General features: G+C 28.9%; 1 long non-coding RNA gene across 1 annotated transcript; it reads right to left on the reverse strand.

Moving 5' to 3' along the window:
- Positions 1 to 236: 236 nt before the first annotated feature.
- Positions 237 to 4357, reverse strand: LOC127731619 (uncharacterized). The gene is made up of 2 exons (XR_007995635.1): positions 2823 to 4357; positions 237 to 1924 (listed from the first exon to the last, which is right to left on the reverse strand). It is a non-coding gene; the product is annotated as an uncharacterized LOC127731619 (long non-coding RNA).
- Between the last annotated feature and the right edge of the window lie 6530 nt (positions 4358 to 10887).

Below are 10887 nucleotides of genomic sequence, written 5' to 3' on the forward strand. Positions count from 1 at the left end.
TTTAGCAAGCAACACTAATTCCTCTTTCTTTTAGTTATCAAACCATTACATGTATGGCGATTTCAAAAATTTACCAGCATCAAATGCCATTTTGTAGAATTGTGTTGGCTAATTCTAATTCTATAAATACATAAAATTTTAATCTGATATTAACGTTTTCCCGGATGAGCCCCTTAATTCTGTTTCGGCCAGAAATCACCTTTTACTTGTAGCCAACAAAAGACACAAATCACAAATAAAATTTAACAAGATTTAATATACACAAGTTTACAAGAAATATTTTACAAATTGAAATGTTAACTTAACTGTTAAATTATATGTCCGATCCTTTGTCTTTTCTTTATCCGGAATTCTTCTCTTAACTGTACGGAATATGTCCAATCTAGTATGATGTAGTTAACGTAAATTAAGTGTCAATACAACAACGTAAGAGAACTTCTATGAATCCAAGTAAAAGGTAATGTCTAAAAAAGTATAATTTCGGTGTCTGTATATGTAGTTGTCACGGAAACTTCTAGATCACTGTAGAACGGAAACTCCTAGAATTACACATCGTATATTATGATCATTTCAGAATTATTATGTCTGTCAAATAGAAAGTTCTAATTATTCCATCAGTATCTATGATTGTTCCAGTGATTTCTAAACTGCACAATTATAACATTATTTTGTAAACAACTATAAATATGATGTAAGCATACTATACATATTATAAGACCACACAAAACACATAAAGCCAAGATAAATAAACATGATAATAACAATATCATAACAACATGTATACTGAAACATAACTAATCATTCCTTTCAATCAAGCCAAGTAAACTTTTACGAATATTTTCCTTGTTCAATCAGAGTTGTAATATTTTGAACTTTTGGCAAACAGAAAGTCGCCACAACTCAACATTATCAAGCTGCACACCAAATATGAAATAATTTCCTTTCAACGAAGCCCTGAAAAATTTAACGAAAGTTTTTTATCAAAGGCACGACGATGTGAGCGAAACAGGTAAAACATTTTCTAGTCAAACCAGTTGCAAATTTATGTCATGATTTCGAAAGACTACACATTTAAATATAATCATAACGTGTTATAAAACAAGAACAATAACATTCATATAAATATTACAGAAATATGTATAGTAGTCTCGCGCGTTGAATATAATACAGTTTCAATCTACATGTTTACTAGTTTAATTGCAGAAACAACGTATAAATCAAATATATGTCTGATAATTGAATTCACATTAAGAAATACATTGTAGGGTTTTAGACATATTGTGAACAATTTGAATAATAACTTGAAGTACTAGAAAAAAGTCTAAAGTTTTGATTTGTTTCGAATCAATTACTTAAATAGATATAAGGTGTGGTATGAGTGCCAATGAGACAACTCTCCATCCAAGTCAAAACTTATAAAAGTAAAGACTATTCCGACAGTTTATAATGCTTTTCAATACGCTAAGTTATATAATAACATTATTTGTAGGATAATAGAAAAGTGAAATCAATTTGAATAAGTAGAGGACACTAGGCTATAAATTGTAGTTATAAAACACATGATTGGTAAGAAGTGTAGCTAATTATTTTGAATTTGATATAATACTCAGTCACGAGAGAGCATTTAATAATTATCTGACATAAGAAAATATCAAAGTATGAATGATTCGTGTGATGCAACACGTACAATATACTTATTGTGTGGTTAAAACAGATTTTAGGAAAAACATTGGAAAGTTTCTATTTTGATGTATCAGAATCATATATACTTTAAACATAAAACGTGCATGCAAATAAACAAGGACACATTATATTCAGATTATTTAATATTGTTTTTGCATCGGAAGGAAGTGTTTTCTATCATTTCTGTGTTTCGCTAATGTTTATTACTGGCTGTCACTGTTGTCTTATGTATTTCATCCTTCTGAAGAAATAAATACAATGGTTGTTTTTGTTTAACTTAAAACTATACATCAGACATGTTTACAAGTGGTGTTATAAATTTGTGCTATCTGCTTACTGGGTGCAATTTGTTTGTCTTTCTTAAAACGCATTGAAAATTAACACTTAGTTCGTCAACGATGTATGTGAAGGTTTGCTTAAATGTTCGCAATTTTGTTGTCCATTACATTAACTTCCATATTTTTAGCTTTTAGATAATAAACTAGTCTACCGCTGTGTTGAAGACCCATTCAAGGCCTTGGGCTGTTTTCTGCTCTTACGTCGGGTTGTTGTCTCTTTGACAAATTCCCCATTTCCATTCTCAATTTTATAATATACTGAACATCTCCTTAAGGACTGTTATTGGTTCATTTGTTTGATCTTGTATTTGGGCACGATTTAACGCAATAAATAGTGTGGACTGATGTTGTTTACGTCCAGTTTTAAGGAACAACAGTCACACTAGTCGTGTTAACATTTCAACAAATACTGCATTTCCCCTTTGTAAAAGTGTACTATTGATCCTCTATTAACAAACAGTACATGCTAGCTCTGTTTTTGATAAATATATATAGTCACTTTATTTGTTGAAATTATCTGTATATGATGAGTATGTATCCGGTCTATAAGAGTAAGAAAAATACCATTTTGTGCATATCCTTATCGATCAGTTAGTAATTAGATGTATTGTACTTTTTCATGTAAATTTTAAGTATGAACCAAATAAATTGAAAATAAACATGTTATTCTACGTGTATAGCTATCAGTGATACAATTTTGTATAATCCTTATATGTACTTCTTTTGATGACTAATGCATATAATTTACATCCGCGCCATCGAAGAAAAATATAAATAGTAAGCTTTATCTTCAATACTTACTCTCCACAGGTACAGCTACAATGAGAACATATTATATCATCGTCGGACTTTTGTCAAAATTTATTTACCTATCGGACCTAACAGTGTAAGTTCTATAGTTTGAAATGGTTCACGTATTGTCATTGTAGGATTTTTTTAGCTTACTCAATATGCGGGATTTGTATTTCTCACTATTGGAAAAACCCTTAATGTGACTTATTGTAACTACTATCAACATAATTTACTGTATATTGGGTAGCTGTCTCACTGGCAATTCTACCACATGTTGTAATGTTTATCCTATAGGCTAATAGTTTAATGACTGACCATATAATTTATCAAATTAAAATATTCAAGTTTATTTGATTTTTTTATAAGAAAAGTAACAGTGTTATTTATGCATCTTGATAACACTTTTCAAACATTGTAACTGTCACCTTTTTCCACTTTTATAAGAAGACTTCCATTTGTCAGATGATTCCTATGACAACAGATGTTCAAAGTTTTTAGTTTTAGTTTTCGATTTGGTACTTGACAGTTACTGACTAAAGTTTAATAATGCATATATTTGAAATAGTAATGGTTTGATATATATATATATATTACATAACACAAAGGACAACACATGTTTCTGTTTTTTGTTTTTGTAATTGTAGAACTATGTTTTTCAAACAGACGTCAGACATTTATTATTAATCGGAAACAACTTTCAATTGCGACGATTAATCAAATAACCAGGAACTCTGGTTTACAGCATAATATGTACATATCTGTATATAATACGTTGCTTAGACATATAGATATATAACATGAAAGGAATATTGAGAAAGAAGACACAAGATAAAAAAAATATTGTTACAATTTAGACATATTGTCACCTTTTTTCAGAAGTACGGACATACTAAACATATACGATATTTTGAGAACTAGGAATATCGTTACGCAATTAGATCATTCAGCTTATTGCAACCTGCATAATTAATAACATTATTCAAGTTTAAAGACTATCGTCATGTTATAAATTGCGAGATAATTGTAAACTATACTTATCTGTTTGAAACTATTCACTTACCGACTGCAAAAAAAATAAAATCAAGTAAATGATCAAACAATACATCATACTATCTAGCAATGAGTTATAGAAGCCGCCGTTGTATAAGTAGTAAAGTGATAGTAGAACTGACAGCTTTTTGTTGAATGTTAAAGTCAGTAATCATGTCAAAAATTAAAATTTTGTGTTTGTAATATTTTATTATTACAAACATATAATGTTTTCTGAAGCACTGGTCTTCTTGTGACTGTACATATTGGCAATTGATACATTGATTGGACATATAGATATATAACATGAAAGGAATAATGAGAAAGAAGACACAAGATAAAAAAATATTGTTACAATTTAGACATAACCACTGGTTGAGCTTCAGTCTTCTATTGCCTGTTTTGTCTTACTGTTATAACAAATAACAAATACAACTGAAAAACAAGTTTGATCTTTTATCAATTAAAAAATATAAAACTTCCATATGTGAGTGATAATTAGTTAACTGTGGATATCAAAGGTTATAAAACTTTCAAACATCGTCCGTTTACAGATACATGTACAACATTATAAACCTGATCTCTTTAATAACTTTCTATACTGTTTTTGGTGGGGTTAGTGTTGCTTAGTCTTTAGTTTTCTATGTTGTGTCCTCTGTACTATTATTTGTATGTTTGTCTTTTTATTTTTGGCCATTGCGTTGTTAGTTTGTTTTCGATCTAAGAGTTTGACGGTCCCTCTGGTATTTTTCGTCCCTCTATTATGGAATACTTTGTTATTACTGGCAGTATATTTGTCAGGTTATAAAGTCGTAATGATTTACCTACACAACGTGTAAATTAATTTGGAAGCATTTTGTCTAAATAAAGTTATCAATCTTTGTGTTTCAATATATTATTCGTTCGGTTAAAGACATTTATAACATTTAGATTTGTAACAATAACAAATATTACATTGAACATATTCACGAAAGTATTTAATACTTGAAATATTTTTTGTTATACATGTTATAATACTAGAGAAAAACAAGGTGTTGTTAAAGATATTTATAAACAACAATACGAATTGTCTATTTGTTCACGTTTGAATTTAGACTACTTAGCATTTCATTTAAAATCCTACTGATCAAAATATCGCATTGCTTCTAATATACGAATGGATTTTGTTACTTCTATATAATTGCGTCTTTATTGATTAGAACTTTTTTTATATTTTCCAATTTCAATAAAAACACCATATTCAACATGCACTACCTATTGTCCTTTCATTTTTCATTGTTTGTAAACTAATCACAATATAGTTATCTTTATGGTAAATAACACTTACTGTGCACTGAAAAATATAAATAAAAATACAAGTTTAAAATCTGAGGAATAATTTAAGACAATCATGATACAGCAAATACTCATCTCAAAAACACCAGTTTATAAATTTTACTGAATATGTTCAGCACATTGTTTTAAGTGTTTTAGTTTTCTTAACTAGAAACTGTGTTTTCTTGAATGTGGAAGCTATTCAAACGAAGTATAGATATCAAAAATGACAAACCAAGTGGTGAACATGAATACCTATATCCCAAAAATAGTTGTAAAGTCATTATCTTCTCTTTTAGAGTTTTATACAAATCACGATAGCATCAATTTTGTCTATAGGTATTTTGTATCTATGGTGTCCAGTAGTAAATTATATACCAATCATAGAAGAACAAAAAATTGAAATGTATATTATGAAAATACTAGCATATTGATAATGTGATGTTCTTTTGCTGATCGCCTATTGATGAGTAGTTACTGCATAATCAGGAGTATATACATGGTATGTAGCACAACATTCTATTTTTTGAAAAGCAGTTAAATGATAGGTATAATCAAAAAGAATAAACAAGACTAAACATAAAGTCGCAATTTTGACATCGGTTAACTACTGTCTCCTTAACATAAAGATGAGGATATACCAAGATGTGACACTCGGAAAAATGTTAGTATTTTCACGTAATTAGCATATTCAGTGGCTGCATACATAAATAATCACATGGTTCAAGCTTTATAAACTAGTAATCGCCTGTCATTATCAAGTCATATTATTTCATAATGTATTCTCATATTTCATACTTGACAACAATAATTTAAAAATACAATTTCTTATAATCTTTCCAAAAGGTTTATTTTAAAGAAAAGCAGATAATAGTGTTTTACCAACCCATTTTTAAATACTTTTTTTCGACTATTTCTCTCTTAAAATGGTATGTTTATTGTTTTACTTTACTACACTACGTTCACCATTATATAAATATTGTTATATTATAAATTGCATATATAATTGTACGCTATACCTATCTGTTTGCTACTTGACACTTACCGGCTGAAAAATTCAAATAAATATTCATAGAATACAGCATACCATTTAGCAATGAATTATTACAATGAAAATGGAATTAATTGAATTTGTAGTAAAGTGATAGTAGAACATTTCGAGATGACAGCTTGGTCTGTCAGATTATTCAATAGTAAAGTCATTAGTCATGCCAAATATTGAAGTGTGATATTTGTATGATTTCAAAGTGTCGCTTTATAAATTCAGAAATTATAAAGAAACTTAGGTTTTAATACCCTCAAGTAATGTTGACGTTGAGTTGATATAATTATGTTTGTTTATGTTCTCTATGGTCATTTACTTGAACTATGTTGATTATTATACGTTCCGTGATTTAAACATTTCTGCTTTGAGCGTTTCCCGTTAAGGTAAATTTAGAAAACAGCACATGAAATCAATCCCGGTTTTTTTGTTTTTTGTATACTGTTGTGTGTCGTTTTGTCTTTTGAGGTTTATGTCATGGCATGTCAGTTTATGTTCGACTAATTAGTTTGAATGTCTGTTTGGTATTTCCGCCTCTTTTGTAGACGGAACACGTGTCTATCACACATCATTATATAAATATCGTTATATTATGAATTGCATAGATAATTGTACGCTATACTTATCTGTTTGCTACTTGACACTTACCCGCTGAAAAAATCAAATAAATATTCATAGAATACAGCATACCGTTAAGCAATGAATTATAGAAACGACAATGAAATTAATTGAATAAGTACTAAATTGAACATGTTAAAATGAAAGTTTGTTCTTTCAGAATATTGAATAAGTATTGTCATTAATCATGCCAAATATTGAAATGTGATATCTGTAGGATTTCAAAGTTTCGCTTAATAGATTTAGAAATCATTGAAAAACTTAGGGTTCAACACATACAATTAAAGTTAACCTTAGGTTGATTTAACTAGTTTTGTTTATTAAAAAATAAGGAGATGTGGTATGATTGCCAATGAGACAGCTATCCACCAAAGTTCAAATGAAGTGAATGTAAGCAATTATAGGCAACCGTACAGCCTTCAACAATGAGAAAAACCCAACCAGTATGGTCGGCTATAAAAGAGCCCGACATGAACAATATGAAACAATTCAATTGATAAAACTAACTGCTAATTTATAACAAAACAATTTACGAAAAAACAAATATAACAGACATGAACCAACGACAACTACTGAACTACATGTTCTCTATGGTCACATACTTCAACTGTTTCGGTTATCATACATGCTTGGCTTTAAACATTTCTGGTTTTAACGCTTTCCATGAAGGTAAATCATCAACAAACAGTACATACAATCACATCCGGTTTTGTGTGTTTTGTATACTGTTTGGTGTCTGTTTGTCAGTTTAGGTTTTAGCCATGACGTTGTCAGTTTATTTTCTACCTTTCAGTTTGACTGTCTCTTTGGTATCGTCCGCCTCTTTTGTAGACGAAAGGCGTGTTTTGGCATACATAATTTTTATCCTTGTATCTTTTTATATTGTTTTATTGTATAATATATTACTACTGGCAGTGCATGTTTAATTCCATGCAAAGAATGAATCAATTCGGAAGCAATTGGCCTATACAAATTTAACGATTTTGTTCTCTAATTACAGTATTCATTGAATTTTGGACACTTATTAAGTTTCGGTTTGTAAAAAAATAAAATTACACTGAAGGTTTTTATGATCAACTTTATCACTTCGGTCATGCGTGTTATAGAAGAGAGAAACAGGTTGTTGTCAAACATCTTTGAAAAATCCCATATGAATTTGTATTGTTCAATTGTTTCCGTTTGATTTAAAATTACTTTGATTTTTTTTAAAAGTATGATACTGATACCTAATTGACCAATATTTTAGGTTATTTTGACTCATCTTATTCCATCACTTTATCATCTCGTTTGGTACGGTATTAGGAAACCTTCTTTTCATAAAGAACGAATGTAGTGAACAACATTCGATTACGTTCTAGTTGATAAACAAACATAATAAAAATGCAAAATGCTTGAAATGTGATATTCATTATAAAAAGTGAAGAACCTCATGCAAAACACGTGTATTAGAGATACAATGCGCATACTTGTGAACCCCCAGTTGTGTGTTTCTTCTTAAAATAATGGACGCTCGAATTAAATAAAGTTGAAAGACTAAATAAAGTATGAAGTTGATGAACATTGAGGAATTACAATCTGAACAGTTTTGCAAAATACAGCTTATCAAAGACCTTCAATTTTGGTGTTGTAAGTTATTGATAAGTAGAATGTTTGCTCACTTACTAATGCTGAGACGTTTACAATTGCGAACATATAAGATATAAAAAAATGAAATGAAATATTACCAACGTATACAAAACTATAGGACTAACAGCCTTAGGAGTTACTGTTTTAACGATCAGTCAGCAGTCATCGATCAGTCAAGTTCACGGTAAACTCCCATCATCAATCCATTAGACTAATAGGGAAAATCTTTTACTGATCTGACAAATTTACCTTTCTAACGGTTTGAACTCTACTAGGTCACATAATGAATGTTTACAAATTAAAACGGAAAAAATAAGAGGACCGACAAGTTAAAACGAATCACTTAGCAAAGTTATCACATCTACAATGTTACGTTTGTTAAAAGTGGAGTGAAATATGCTGATAGAACTAAAATTTCAATTTTATAAAACAAAAATGCGATTGTAGTAAAAATAAAGGCTTTTGTCATCAAATTCGACTAGTGCTTTATTGCGATTGCTAAAATCTACTAAATTTGCTCTTAAAAATCAAATAAACAAATATTGCAATTCCGGTGCATGATTTTAATGAACTAAAAAAATATGCAAAGGGGACACTATAAACAAAAAAAAATATAAATAAAATTGAGAATGGAAATGGGGAATGTGTCAAAGAGACAACAACCCGACCACAGAACAGACAAGTATGGTTTCTCTTAAATTCGTCATTTTATAAAGAACAGCCAATCCTGATATGCAAAAATAACTATATGGTTGATGATTTCATTTAGAATCTAATAAAATGAAGAAATAATTTGTTTTTGAATTTAACACAAAAGTGTTAAGGTATCTATATCCATATACTACTCACATTTGTACTAAAATCTAATGGTGGGTCATGATTTACATTTAGATAACGAAATAATTGCCTTATTTTTCAACACAAACAAAAAATTAAGCATCTGGATCCTTATGTTATTCAAAGTATATAAACAATTACGTATCCATAGGCGTTTTAAAAAAAATGATTACAAACAACAGGGCACTATATTTGATAAAAACTAATTGCATTTTTTAACAATTAGAACAACATTTTATTATCTTTTTTCTGATAAGATAAACAACTGTCATACAAGTGGAAGGTTTTACTAGCTGTAAATCGAGGTTTACTTCACCATTTTTTCGGAAGATGCCTGTACCAAGTCAGGAATACAACAATTGTTTTACACTTGTTCCGTTGATTGTTAGCAATTATTTTTGGCAGTCATTATGGATTTTTCCGTTTTGAATATGTTTTTGAAGTTTGGCCTTTTGATTATGCTTTTTATTGATCATATCTAATGAAAACCACAATTTTAAAATTTTGCTAACTTATTTGTTATATTCATCATAATTTACGAAAGACAATAGAGGTTCATTACTTTCATCAAAATAAAGAAATAATCCCGCCATAGGCATTATGACTAACTGATTGGAAACAACAGTGCATTTTTTTTTTAATAAAAAGAAGAAATATTGACATTTTTAAATACTGTAAACAAAATTTTAGCAACGCATTACATAATTATTATAATTAATGAAAAACAACCCATATCGATTTTCAAAAAAACACAAATCAATGATTGTTCATAAATTCCTTTTAATTTTGAATAAAACAATAACTGCATTCTTATTCAATACAAACAAAAGTGCAAGCATCTGTATCCTTAGCATGCTTATAGTATTCAAATTTTATAAAAATAATTACTTATCCAGAGGCATTTAAAACTACAGGAGACTTGATTCTTATCTAAAGAAAATTATGAGCATCTTTTTTCTAATATTAAGAAAAACAACCCATGTTGATGTAAGAACAGTACTAACATAAAGAAATAATTGCAAACTTATTCGACACACATAAATTATAGAATCTTTATTCTTCAAATATCCACATTTTATAAAAAATAGCCCATCAACAGCGTATACAATTACCGTTGCTTTTGAAAGAAGAAATATTGGTAGTTTTAAGCAATGCCAACACAATTCTAATAACTTATCTATTATATTCATCATAATTTATGAAAAACAATAGTAGTTCATGATTTTGGTTCTTAAAATGGCCAAATATCTTCTTTATTTTGTTATTTATAAAAGTAAATGCATCTTTATTCTTCGTGTATCCACTCATCATAAAAGTTACTCATCAAAAGGCGGTTGAAATGTTGATTTGCGAATAAAAGTGCATTTATTTTCATGAAAAAAAGAAGAAATATGGGTATTTTTAAACAATACAAATAAAATTGTACTAACTTATCCGTTATAATCATCATAATTTACGAAACACAACCAATCTTGATGTTCAAAACGTACTAAAAACCAATGGTGGTTCATGATTTTCATCAAAATAAAGAAACAATTTAGCTCTTATTCAATAAACAAATAAGTTTAATCATCTGCAATCTTGGTTTATTCAAAAAAAAAAAAAAAA

This window comes from Mytilus californianus, unplaced genomic scaffold (assembly GCF_021869535.1).
Source record: "Mytilus californianus isolate M0D057914Y unplaced genomic scaffold, xbMytCali1.0.p SCAF_20, whole genome shotgun sequence".
NCBI lineage: Eukaryota > Metazoa > Mollusca > Bivalvia > Mytilida > Mytilidae > Mytilus > Mytilus californianus.